Source organism: Onychomys torridus, chromosome 2 (assembly GCF_903995425.1).
Source record: "Onychomys torridus chromosome 2, mOncTor1.1, whole genome shotgun sequence".
In the NCBI taxonomy this organism is placed as follows: domain Eukaryota; kingdom Metazoa; phylum Chordata; class Mammalia; order Rodentia; family Cricetidae; genus Onychomys; species Onychomys torridus.
The window spans coordinates 11,216,807-11,229,971 of record NC_050444.1 but is presented as its reverse complement, the minus strand read 5'-3'; positions in this window follow the sequence as shown (position 1 = coordinate 11,229,971).

Below are 13,165 nucleotides of genomic sequence, written 5' to 3'. Positions count from 1 at the left end.
TGCTCACAGGACTCTGAAAAGCAGACTCACACTTGGAAATCATGGGAGGGGTTCAACCCCACCACCAATGGTGCTATCGCTGTGAACAAACTGAGAAGTCAGCAAATTTGGAAGTCCTTAAGAATAGAGTTAAAAAATATTAAAAAGAAAAATCTTTCTCATGTTAAGAATGAGAGATATTATAATACAGGAAGTTAGGATTCTGTATAGTGCTTCTATAGATGAATTGAAAATGGAAAAAAAAAGTGAATGAGGGGATAAACTGTTGGTTAAATCGGTGCTGCTTGTGGCTGGCCACCGCCCACAGCAGCCATGCCAACAGAGGAGCATGCTGGAGGAAAGTCACGAGCCATACCTTTCTAGAGCTTTATTGGGAGAGAAGGGGAGAAAGGGGGAAAGGGAGGAAAAGAGAGAGGGAGAGAAGGGGGGGACAGAGAGACTGCACAGAGGGAAGAGAGCAGAAAAGAGAAAAGGAACACACAGAGGGCCTGCCCACTTTTTAGGGTGGGACACCATTGCAGCCTGATGATGTAATTAAGGGCATAGTCCTTACATAAACCACTTAGCTGGGATTGACATATTGCCAATTGTAATTATTACCAGTTTGGTAATTCATATTTTATCCTTAAAAACATGGTTTGATAATTGCACCAAATAAGATACAAGCTTTAGGAAGACTTACTACTGATAAGCCTTAGAAAGACTTACTAATGAAAATAATAAAAAATTTGATTGATAAAATACAGGTCTTAGAAGTACTTATCAATAGATAAGATACAAGCCTTACAAAGACTTACTACTAATAATATACAAGCCTTAGAAAGGCCTACTAATGAAAATAATAAAAATGCTCAGACACAGACAGAGGAATTTAGAGCAGAATCTATCTCACCACTGCATTATGAAACTGAAGAGGAGTGGTCTAAGGTAATTAGAAAACCAACCTTACCTTATCCAGTACCATACAAGAATGGCCAAAGGCTATGCAGAAGTTAACTGGGATCCTATAGAAATGTTAGATTTGAAGAGATTTAAGGAAGCAGTCATTTCATATGGTATGCATTCACTCTTTATGAAGCAGATGTTAAATTCGTGGGCTACTTGGAACAGAATTATTCCACAAGACTGGAAAGATTTAACTACAGCAGTATCAGAGGCTGGCCCTCAGTTACAATAGAAAACATGGTGGAGAAAGGAAGCTAGGTTCACAGAAAAATGAAGTAGGGCTAGAGGTATTGAAATTTCCCAAGATTAGCTTCTCAGTGAAGGCTAGTATACTGATTTGCAAAAACAGTCTACATTTGATGATCACACCTTGGCGCTATGCTGTATAGCAGCTTTTAATACCTAGGATAGAGTTGAAGAATCATGAAAGAGGACTCAGTCACTTACTAAAATTATACAAGACTCAAAGAAGCCTTCACTGATTTTTTTCAAAGATTGACTTCAGCTGTTAACAGGATGATATTAGATCCAGAAGATAGACAAATATTAATTGAATCTTTGGCTTTTGAAAATGCTAATTCAGAATACAGAATACAAAAGGGGTTATTAGGCCTTTAAAGGCCAGATCAGCACCAATAGATGAATGGATCCAAAATACAGCTGATATTGGATCTCACATTTATGATGATACTTTTATAGGAGAAGTGATTTCTAAACATTTCAAGAAAACTCAAAATGTCAGATGTTTTAATTGTGGTAAACAAGGTCATCTGAAAAGGGATTGTAGGCAAGGTTTTCCTAGAAATGTTCCTAGAAACAACATTTTTTTTCTAGGAATTATCCAAATAGAAGGCCTCAGCTTTCTGGAGTATCAGAGGGTGTGGCAAAGGCCAACATTGGACTAATGAATGCAGATCAATAACAGACAGGCAAGGTAACCCTTTGGCACTAGGAAATGCTCTGAGGGGCCTCATGCAGGCTCCAATATAAAATTTGGTTCAATCATTCTCTGTCAGCATCAGAGAAACTCATCCACAGAACAATTAAAGGACTTAATGTGTGTTGTTAGAAATCACACTGCTCTGGATATGATTAAGGACAGAGCAGTTTCAATAGATACAACAAAAAGTTCAGGAGAGATGGGAAAACAATTATTTTGGCAAATTTGTATAAATAATCAGAGATCAAAACTAAAAATACAAGTAAAGGACATTGAAATTGAGGGTATTGTAGACACAGGTGCAGATGTAATGATAATTTCACCAAAATCTTGGCATCCAGATTGGCCTCTTCAGGATATAAATGTTCAGCTTGTAGGTACTGGAACTTCATTTCAGGTAAAATAAAGTACAAGATGGGTTGACTGTATAGGGCCAGAAGGGCAGACAGGAAAATTAAAACCTTATGTGGCTAATGTAGGAATGAATTTATGGGGATGTCATTTGTTGCAGCAATGGAAAACACAGATTAATTACTCCAATCTCATAAACAAACCATAAAATAAAGAATGCTTCTGAGAGAAATCTTAAAAGGTATATATCAAGAACAGTCACAGAGAGTTCAGGTTATATATAAGCAGGGCACAACAGATGTTGGTCTTTCAAAGGTACCCATAGCCCTACTGATAAATAGGTAACTGACAAATCTCTCTGGGTGGAACAATGACCTTTGACATCAGAAAAATTGCAGGCATTAGAACAGTTGGTATAGGAACAGCTAAATGCTCAACATAATGAAGAATCAACTAGTCCTTAGAATTCTCCTATATTGATCATTAAAAAGAAATCTAGAAAATGGAGGATTTTAACAGATTTAAGAGCCATAAATAAGGTGATTCAGCCTTCTTTATTAGCTAAGGGATGGTCTATTATAGTGATTGATTTAAAAGACTAGTTCTTTTTTAAACTATACCTTTACAAGAACAGGATAGAGAAAAAATTGCCTTCATGGTATCTACTTATAATTTCCAGCCTGTTAAAAGGTACCACTCAAAAGTTCTCACTCTGTACCAGTATTTAGTATAATAGCCATTAGAACTAATTAATAAACAGTTTTCTCAGTTAATGATTTATCATTATATAGACAATATCTTACTAGCTGATACAGATGTAAATACCTTAGAAAAAGTGTTTTAAGAAGTAAGAGAATTTTGCCTGATTGGGTATTACAAATTGCTCCTGAAAAAATACAAAGAGGAGGCTCTATTAATTATTTAGGGTATAAGATAGGTTTACAGAAAATTCAAGCACAAAAAGTACAAATCAAGAGATACCAATTATGGGGGTTGGGGATTTAGCTCAGTGGTAAAGTGCTTGCCTAGCAAGCACAAGGCCCTAGGTTTGGTCCTCAGCTCTAAAAAAAAAAAAAAAACAAACAAAAACAAAAAAAGAGATACTAATTATGAACTTTTAATCGTTTTTCAAAAATTGCTGGAAGATATTAACTGGCTTCGGCCCACAATGATTGAACTAACAACTGGATTAACAACTCAAGAACTAAGTAATTTATTTCAAACCTTACAAGGGAATAATACCAGGAAACTGTCAGCTGAGGCTGAGAAAGGATTGACTCTGGTAGAATAGAAATTATAGGATTCACATGTGGATTGCTTAGATCCAGAGATTGATTATATTCTGGTATTTTACCTTCTGTTCAATCTCCTACAGGAATTCTTGTGCAGAGAGAAGATAATATCTTAGAACAGATATTTTTACCACGCAGAGTAAAAGTTAGAGATCCATGTAGAAAAGGCTTCTGAATTGATTCTGAAAGGAAGACTGAGACTTTGTCAATTAGCAGGAATAGACCCAGCAGAAATCGTGATACATTTTACTAGTGCTGAAATTGCCTCATTATGGGCAGAAAATGAACACTTACAAAGAGCTTATAGTAATTTTTTGGGAGTGATTAGCAACAAATATCCCCAAAACAAGAGACTTCAGTTTATAAAAAGAACTAACTGAATTCTCCCTCGTATAATAAAGAGAATACCAACTTCCCCTACATTCTATACTGATACAAATAAATCAAAAAAGGCAGGTTATAAGTTAGGAAAATCAAGTAAAGTGGCTCAAAGCCCTTACTATTCAGTTCAAAAATCAGAATTATATGCTATTCTCATGGTATTATTAGATTTTTCCAGAACCTTCTAATATAGTTACTGACTCTCAATATGCAGAAAGTTGTTTTACAAACTGCTGAAATTATTCTAAGTGACTCAGAATTAACTTTGTTATTTACTCAACTACAACAAGTAATCAGAAATAGAAATCACCCCTTGTATGTAACACATATCAGATCTCATATGGGTCTACTAGGCCCTCTAGCACAAGGTAGTGATGAAATTGATCAGCTATTGGTAGGAAGTGTGCTGAAAGCCTCAGAATTTTAGAAGAAACACCATGTTATGAACAGGGGAGAAATGCCCCCACCCATCAATGCCTGAGGCCAGTGGGAGAGCTGGTCCTGAGACCATAAGAGCAGGAGAGCTGCTGCTGTCCCCCAACAAGTGCACTTGGGAGAGCAGGCTCTGAACCTTGCCTGGGCAGCACAGTAGAGCCAATCCTGTTGGTATGGGTAAGTCAGCCCCAAAGTCGTGAGCATGGGAGAGCTGCCCCCATTACTCATCTGTCATGTGGTAGCATGGGCTGAGAGGGATGCCCTCTCACACCCACTTCCATCAATGCCTGTGGCAAGTGGGAGAGATGGCCCTAAGGTCATAAGAGCAAGAGAGCTGACCCTGCCCATCATCAGCTACAGTACTCTGGAGAGTGGCCCCTATACCATGCCCGCACCAACACAGTAGAGCTGGCCCTTTAAGTGTGGGAGAGCTGACCCTGAGGACATGAAAGCAAAAGAACTGGCCATACCCCTTGCTCATTGCTGCAAGGGATGAACTAGCCATGACAATATAGGAAATCTCAACCCTGGTTGTGAGGACAAGGGAGAGCTGATGGGCTGACCAACTCTGCAACTCTTCAGGCCCAGAACCAGGGTTATGAATTGGCCCACCCCAATATCCACCCCATCTGTGATCTGCTGGAGCATGTGAAGGGACCAGTCCTACAGCTCCAAAGCTGTAAGATCTCCACTACAAAGGGTAACAACAGGATAACCAAGAGGAGTTTCACTGAAGACTCAGCATCAGTAATGTAGCAGAAACCAGAGGCCTTGAAACAGAACAATGACTCCATGCAATGAATGCTTGCAAGATATATGGATAAAAGGGTTAACTGTGACTCACTGTGCCACATTACAACTTCCATGATGAGATTCATTTTTCTTTTTTGTTTTTATTTTTTCTTTTCTTTTTTTTTTTCTCTTAAATGTTATTTTATTTTATTTGGGGGGGGTTGCAAGGGCAGAAGGTGGATATGAAGGGACAGGGAAGTAAATGGGATAGAGACGAATGATGTGAAAGACACAAAGAATAAATAAAAAGTTAAACAAAAAAGAATCACTATGTTAACAGCAAAGGTATAAAGAAAGATTTTTCTATCACTTGGCAACAAGCCAAGGAAATTATAAGGAAATGTCCTATTTGTTCTTTGTATAATCGAACTCCATTACCTGCAAGAAGTAACCCAAAAGGTACCCAAAGAAATGAAATTTGGCAGATGCATGTGTTTCATTTTACAGAGTTTGGAAAATTAAAATACATACACCATACCATAGATATATCAGGATTTCAATGGGCAACTGCTTTGAATTCTGAAAATGCTGATTCTGTAATTACACATTTATTAGAAGTCATGGGAATACCTGTACCAATGAAGACTGACAATGCTCTAGCATATGTCACTAGTAAAATGAAACATTTTTTTTTATATTACTGCATAAAGCATATTACAGGTGTACCACATAATCCTACAGGACAAGCAGTTACAGAAGAATCTAATCACACTTGAAAAGATATGCCTAATAAACAGAAAGGGGTAATAAAGACCCCCCCCCAACAATAGATTACACAGTGTTTTATTAACTTTAAATTTTAAATGCTAATGAGAAAGGAACAACAGCTGGGGAGAGACATTGGATAATAGACAAAGGTGCTGCTTTAAATCAGCCTGTACACTTTAAAGATGTGTTGACCTCTGAATGGAAAACAAGCTATGTGTTGCATTGGAAAGAGGTTTGCTTTTGTTTCAACAGGAGAAGAAAAGCTATGGATACTATCAAGATTGATAATGATTAGAACTGAACAGTAGAGACTTCTTGATTAAGAGAGGCAATAGTTTATCAAGCAGCTTGGTGATTCAATCTAAACTAACTAGTAAGACTAACAAATACCTTTAATTTTTTCAGGTATGAAAAAATTAATTTTTTATTATTAAGAGATAATACTTTTTCTTTTGCCAAAAATATGTCTTAACAATGATACAACTTGCCAAAAAAGGAGCTACCCAAAGTTAGGGTTGGAGCAGGGTTTTGTTTTTGTCTTTCCAGGAGAATGAAAGCATCCTGCTAAGGAATCTGAAGACCACTGGATACATGAGACATCTGAAGAAGGACAAACCAGGAAGAGAATAAGTCCAAGAAAAAGAGTAAATTGGTCTAATGGCATAGCACAATTCCAGCAGGATTTTTATAAGTCTTCCCAAATATTTGTTTCTGCTGCTCTCTTCAAACATAAAAGGCAAATGGTATTTTTTGTGGTCCCATTTCTATTAAAAATCAAAGCTGGCTTTGGAGTTGGAGATGGCTCTCTCCTTCTCTAAACCCAAGCATGTTGTTAAAGGAAAATCCAAAATCTCACGTCAGAAAATCCACCTGGTATGGAACAGAAAAAAACAAAAAAAAAAACAAAATTAAGGGACTTTACTCTTGTCACTAATCTCATAATCTTCTGGTTTTATTTTGACTCTTTAAATTTTTTCTTAAGGTATAAATATTAGATCTAAACTTTTAAGGTTACTATATATATTTAAACCTTCTGTTTTGATATTAATGGTCATATAAAGTACTAATTCTAGAAATAGGCTTCATCTAATTTCCTGTACATGATTTCAGGCTTGGGTCTGAAGCAGACAACTAGGAATTAAGTTTGCATAGCCCAGATATATTTGACAGATTGTGGTCCTTTAACTTGTCCAAGATCTGTTGCATGTGACATTTAAAATGTTTAAATTTTTTGCAGTAAACCATAACCATTCCTAACAACGACCTTTGAAGTCTCCAAAAAGATGATGGGGCCCCACAAGAATTCCACCTGGATCATGATAATGGCACTAAGCTGACAAATACCACCAAAGATCAGCTTTGGACTACAAACTGCTCAGGACAACTTCAAAGCAGTTAGCTCAGAAGGTGCAGCCCCACAGACTACTCTAGCTAGGACTTGAGATAAGCCCTGCACTTTTCCATTACACAGAGACTGGACAACAAATGATATAACTAGCTGCCCCTGGACTTTACCATTATCTCAATTTTTCAGGGTCCCTGAAAGATGTCATTGCCCCCAGGCAACAGGAAGTAATTTTAGGAACATGATGCCCACATTCTCAGGAGGTGGGGTGGTAGTTTTTGGTCATTTGGTGGGTTATAGATGTTTGTCATTATTTAGTGGGGGTGGTTGCAAATCGTTACTGATTATGGTAAGGGAGGAAACTAAGCAAGGAAGGTTGGATTCAAGGTTCTTTCTGAAAAGAAAAAGGGGGATATAAAAATGATAGGATAAAAGGGTAGATTGTTGACTCTACTTTTAGACTAAAAAGCAATTATTAGTCTCAAATATTTTACATTAATATGATTTTTGTATATTGATAGAAATTTATTGTTACTTTGTTAAAACATACTGTATATATGTTTCTACTCTTGTTTAAGGTATTTTTGTATATTGATACAAATTTAATGCTATTTTTGTTGCAACATACTACATATATGTATTTATGCATGTGTGTGTGTGTGTGTGTGTGTGTGTGTGTATGTGTGTGTGTGTTTCTACTCTTATTTAAGGTATTATACCTTGAAGACATAATATAAAGTTCTAGTCCTTGAAAGCTATTAATATAAACTGTTTAGGATAATGAAGAAATTCAGATTAGTAGTTAGTCATCTATAACAATCAAACTTGTAGTCATGTTAGGTATATTTTCCAGATCATATAGAGATATATTTTAGATATATTATCTTCAAACACTTCAGAGACCTACAGAATTTAGCATTTAAGATGTTTTAACAACATAAGACTTTTCATGACAGTGAGATGTGTCTGCCCCTGGCAGCACTAATCTACTTCAAAAAAGGGTGATGGGCATTAAAGAATCTCTATATGAAGTTTGCTTTTATTATGACAAAGAAACTGCCCTTGCCTTGTCTGCTGACAGTATGATGTCCAAATTGGACAAGTAGGACACAAAAGAACTTGACTGTCAAGCTTTGCCAACACAAGGTAGGATAGTCCTTCAAAATTCCTGCTTTACAGAAAAGTCTGTCAGATATTCTAGGTCTGCAGAGGAACCTTGGGTGACTGTCCAGGCAGCCAGATGTTTCTGTCATCTCTGTATTTTTGGAAGTTGCTTGCTCTGCACTTCCTATTTACTCAGATAGTATTATATCCTTCTCAGGTCTTTGATGGGGTTAAAGACTAGATAGTTATAGTTTTACAGTTTTCCTTGTTATCAAATTTAGAAAATAAACTTACATAAAAGATGTAAAGTTTATAAGGTTAAGATACATAAACACATAAGTTGTTTATCTAAGAAGATGTTTTAAGGTCTAAAAAGATATTTTTAGGGTGGTATTACAAGTTACAATAGAAAATGGTTTAGGTATAAAATTTTGGACTTGCTAAGATAGGATAGATAATACAATACTTTCTCTGAAATTTTCCAAATACAAATGGACTGGACATTGTGAATATAATTCTTACCTGATCATTGATATTATTGTATATAGTTTTACTATGTTATAGTTAAAACCTTTCCTTTTTACTTCAACAAAAAGAGAGAAATGTTATGGGATATTTGTACACTGTGTGAAGATGTATTGCTGTGACTGGTGTAATAAAAAGCCTAACAGCCAATAACTAGGCAGGAATTGGCACTTCCAGGGAGAGAAAGGAAAAGGAGGAGAATCTAGGCACACAAGAGGAAACAGGAGGTGCAAGATGGAAGAGAGGTAACACTGAGTGACAGAATGTAGATTAACATAATGGGTGAATTTAAATTATAAGAGCTAGCTGGGAACAAGCCTAAGATATAGTCTGAGCTTTCATAATTAATAAAGAGTCTCCATGTCCTTATTTGCAAGCTGGCTTGTGGGACAGAAAAACTCATTACACTTGACTTACAATGCCATGCAATAAGAACTCAAAATACAGGTGACTGACCATGTTAACACCAAAAATTTTGCTAAATAATTTTTTTAAAACATAATAAATTCAATCACATGAATGAATGATCCATGACAGCTGGTTAGTGTTTTTTAAAATCTATGTTTCTCCCTGTTACTTCTTCTATATCTTCCAAGGGCACTTCAAACCCACCCAGTAGGCAGTCAGGTGGCACTGAGGTAGGAAACATAAAGAACAAATGTCTCCTAGTGGGGTGTTCCTAGAATAGAGACAGTAGGCATTGTGAGAAACAAATAAGGCCTTCCACAGCCGGGTGGTAGTGGCGCACACCTTTAATCCCAGCACTTGGGAGATAGAGGCAGGCAGATCTCTGTGAGTTTGAGGCTAGCCTGGACTACAAAGCAAGTTCCAGGAAAGGCGCAAAGCTACACAGAGAAACCCTGTCTTGAAAAACAAAAACAAACAAACAAACAAAAAGAAAGTCTTCCACGAGCAGGGCTCCACAGCCACCCACCCCATGTGGTTTACCGAGAAGCTGATGAGAAGGGGCTGTGATTGCCTGAACTGTGCAAAGGCACTCTCTGAAAATGAATAGCCAGTTGGACTGCATGATCTAAAGAGAGCATACAATCTTTAGGTGTGGCATAGCTCAATGAGTTCAGCTCAAGGTGTTAGTGACTGTCAAGTGTATAGACAGCATTCTAGAAGAGAGCCAGTATTCTACAATTAAAAAGCATTTTGTTTCTCTTCACTTCATAAGTAACTTTTTATCCTAAAGCAGGTCAATCTGAGGCTTAATTATAAATTGAATCCATTTATGAAGAATACTAGTAGAGAAAACTCTCCTGGGTACAGTTGGCTCTGTAGCCAATGCACTTGACAGTCCTCTTTCTTGGTTCCTATGGAGAGAACCTCTACTGTGGCAAAACCATTGCTAGCAAATTCAGGACCACCAACAACCCCACACTGTCCCTCAGGATGATGGAGGCTATAGCTAATGTGAGAGTCACACTCAGGAAGCAGGATTGTTGCAGAGTGGACTTGTGACTTCAGCTAATCACTTTCTACACTACTAGGAAGTTGCCTTTTCTCTTGTTGAATCTGGGTAGTACAGCTATCAGCCCAAGGCTGTTCAGCAATGTAGAGAGAGGGTAAGGAGAACATGAAAGCATACATCTAACATGTAAACCAAAGACACAGAAACAAATAGAAATGAGAAATGCAAGGAAGAGAACAAGAGGAGGTGATGTCACTGCCTTAACCACTGGAATCAGACAAACAAAAGAATAAACCTTTCTCTGGCTTCAAGTTAGAGCAATCAGCAAGGCCTCTGTTATGATGAAGTTGGTTTAAGCTGTGTTTCTGGCTATTATAATACAAAAGTCAATATAGCTTGTATGATCATTCTACTTCACTGCTTCTGAGATCTATCAACTTCACTACACACAAAATTAGTATCATCTATGGCCTCAATATTGCAAAAAAAAAAAAAACCCACGAAGCTTATATAACAATTTGGACAATATTGATAATTTGTTGACTATTTGCTATGTGTTGGTAATGTGTACTCTCATAAGAGAGAAGGAGAAAGAGAAAGAAAAGGAAAAAGAAGCGTGGTAGAGAGAGAGAAAGAGAGGAGATGAAAATGTAGGATAGTATCTGCCAGTAAGGGAGGGGATATCTCTATGGGATTCACAAAAGCGTCAGATTAGGTAATTCCTAATTTCGTGTATATTTACTGAAGTTCATGACTGAATTTTAATCTGCATTACATTTGGAATCAGAGAAGTATAAAAAAAAAAAAAAAACTAGTGCCCTTGAAAAAGACACTGTTTCATTTATCAAGCCAATAGGCTTGATATTTTTCATTAATTGTTGTTTTAATATTAATTAAGAACATTTGTATAATGTTGAAAATTCAAACTGAAATATATTATCTGTCACCAAATTTCATTTCATATGTCTTGTAGCCAGGTCTTCCTATTAATCTCCCACTGTATTTGCATGGCCGTGTTAAGAGTCCCTCATAGCAAGCCTTATGGGTACTAAGTAGGAACATGCTCTGACCCTGAAATCAAACAGTGGAGCAGTGACATCTTTTCCATTAGAAAACGCCCTCTGGACTAAGTTAAACAGCTGCTGAAAGTTTGTTTATTTTAGATCCCCCAAGAAGGACAGACTTTGCCTCAGTTTTGTGACCTGCTATACTTGGGATCTTGGACTTTTAAAGGGTTTGGGGAGAAAAGCTTGGTGATGTCTTCTTCAGCTAGAAGTTCGTGGGGATAGGAGATTATCTGAAAAAAACAAGCCCAAATGTAGGATTGAACCGATACTGTTTTTCCCTCTAGGTTTAAATACTTCTTCCTGCCTAAGGCTTATGTGGGACTCTCTGAGCTTAGCTGCCAGTTCACATCCTGCTTCCTCTCTGTCCCCAGCACTCCTGACAACCACAAGGATCACTTCCATACTGAAGAAACACTGCTGGGAAAGGGGAAGGCAACAGGGGTGCCTTGGAAAGAAGAGAGCCCTGGTTTCTATTGGCCAAGCGGTCCTTTGGCTCTGTGACCCTGAGGTTACTTCATCTCTGCAAGCTTCCTTGCCTACTTCCTCAGTTTGGAGATGTAGTATTAGCTGCCAAGAGGCACATTGAAGAGCTGTGATGCAATGTCCCTGAAGTGCTCCACACACTGCTCACTATCCACACACTGCTCACTGTCCACACACTGCTCACTGTCCACACACTGCTCGCTGTCCACACACTGCTCATTGTCCATACACTGCTCACTGTCCACACACTGCTCGCTCTTCACACACTGCTCACTGTCCACACACTGCTCACTGTCCACACACTGCTCGCTGTCTACACACTGCTCACTGTCCACACACTGCTCACTGTCCACACACTGCTCACTGTCCACACACTGCTCATTCTCCCACACTTCTCACTTTCCCACACTGCTTGCTGTCCATTACAGCAGGCCAGTATTTCACCCACTTCTTCCACTCTCTGCTGTTACCATTTGTGGAAGCCCCCCTTATCTCTCATTCCCATTTACTGGGGGAAGGGACATTTCATGTGCCAGAGTCTGGGTGTTCTTAGAAGTATCTAGAGAAATAAAATTAATTCACTGTAGTTTGCTACTGTGGTTGATACATTGTGCACCCCAATAAACTTACTTGGGGGGTCAGAGAACAGAACAGCCACAATATTAATCATAGAGGTTAGGCAGTGGTAGCACACACCTTTAATCCTAGCATTCCAGAGGCAGAGATCCATCTAGACCTCTGTCTGTGAGTTCAAGGCCACACTGGAAACAGCCAGGCATGGTGTCATGCCTTTAATCCCAGGAAGTGATGGCAGGAAGCAGAAAGGTATTTAAGGCATGAGGACCATGAACTAGGGCCTGGTTAAGCTTTTAGGCTTTTGAGCAACAGTTCAGCTGAGATTCATTCAAGATGAGGACTCAGAGGCTTCCAGTCTGAGGAAACAGGATCAACTGAGGAATTGGTGAGGTGAGGTGGCTGTGACTTGTTCTGCTTCTCTGATCTTCTAGCTTTAACCCAATACCTGGCCTCAGGTTTGATTTTATTAATAAGACCTTCTAAGATTCATGCTACAGGCTACCATAGAGAAAACAGACAAATTTAAGAAGAAGAAGAAGAAAAAAAAAAAAGATCAGCTATCAAAACTAATGATTTTTAAAAGATAAAAAGAATTAAGTTTGATCAGTAGGTGACCAGAGCACGCTTGTTTACAAGCAAGAATGTGTCTGTTTAGATGTGCACAGGTCATCGTCAAGACATGGAAAAGCAGTCAAGCCCACTCAGACAAGGACTACCAGACATCGTTTACCCTGTTCCAGGCAACATCAGCAACGAATCCTCTAATCTCCTCTGAATGCCAACGCTTTCATGTGACTGTATATT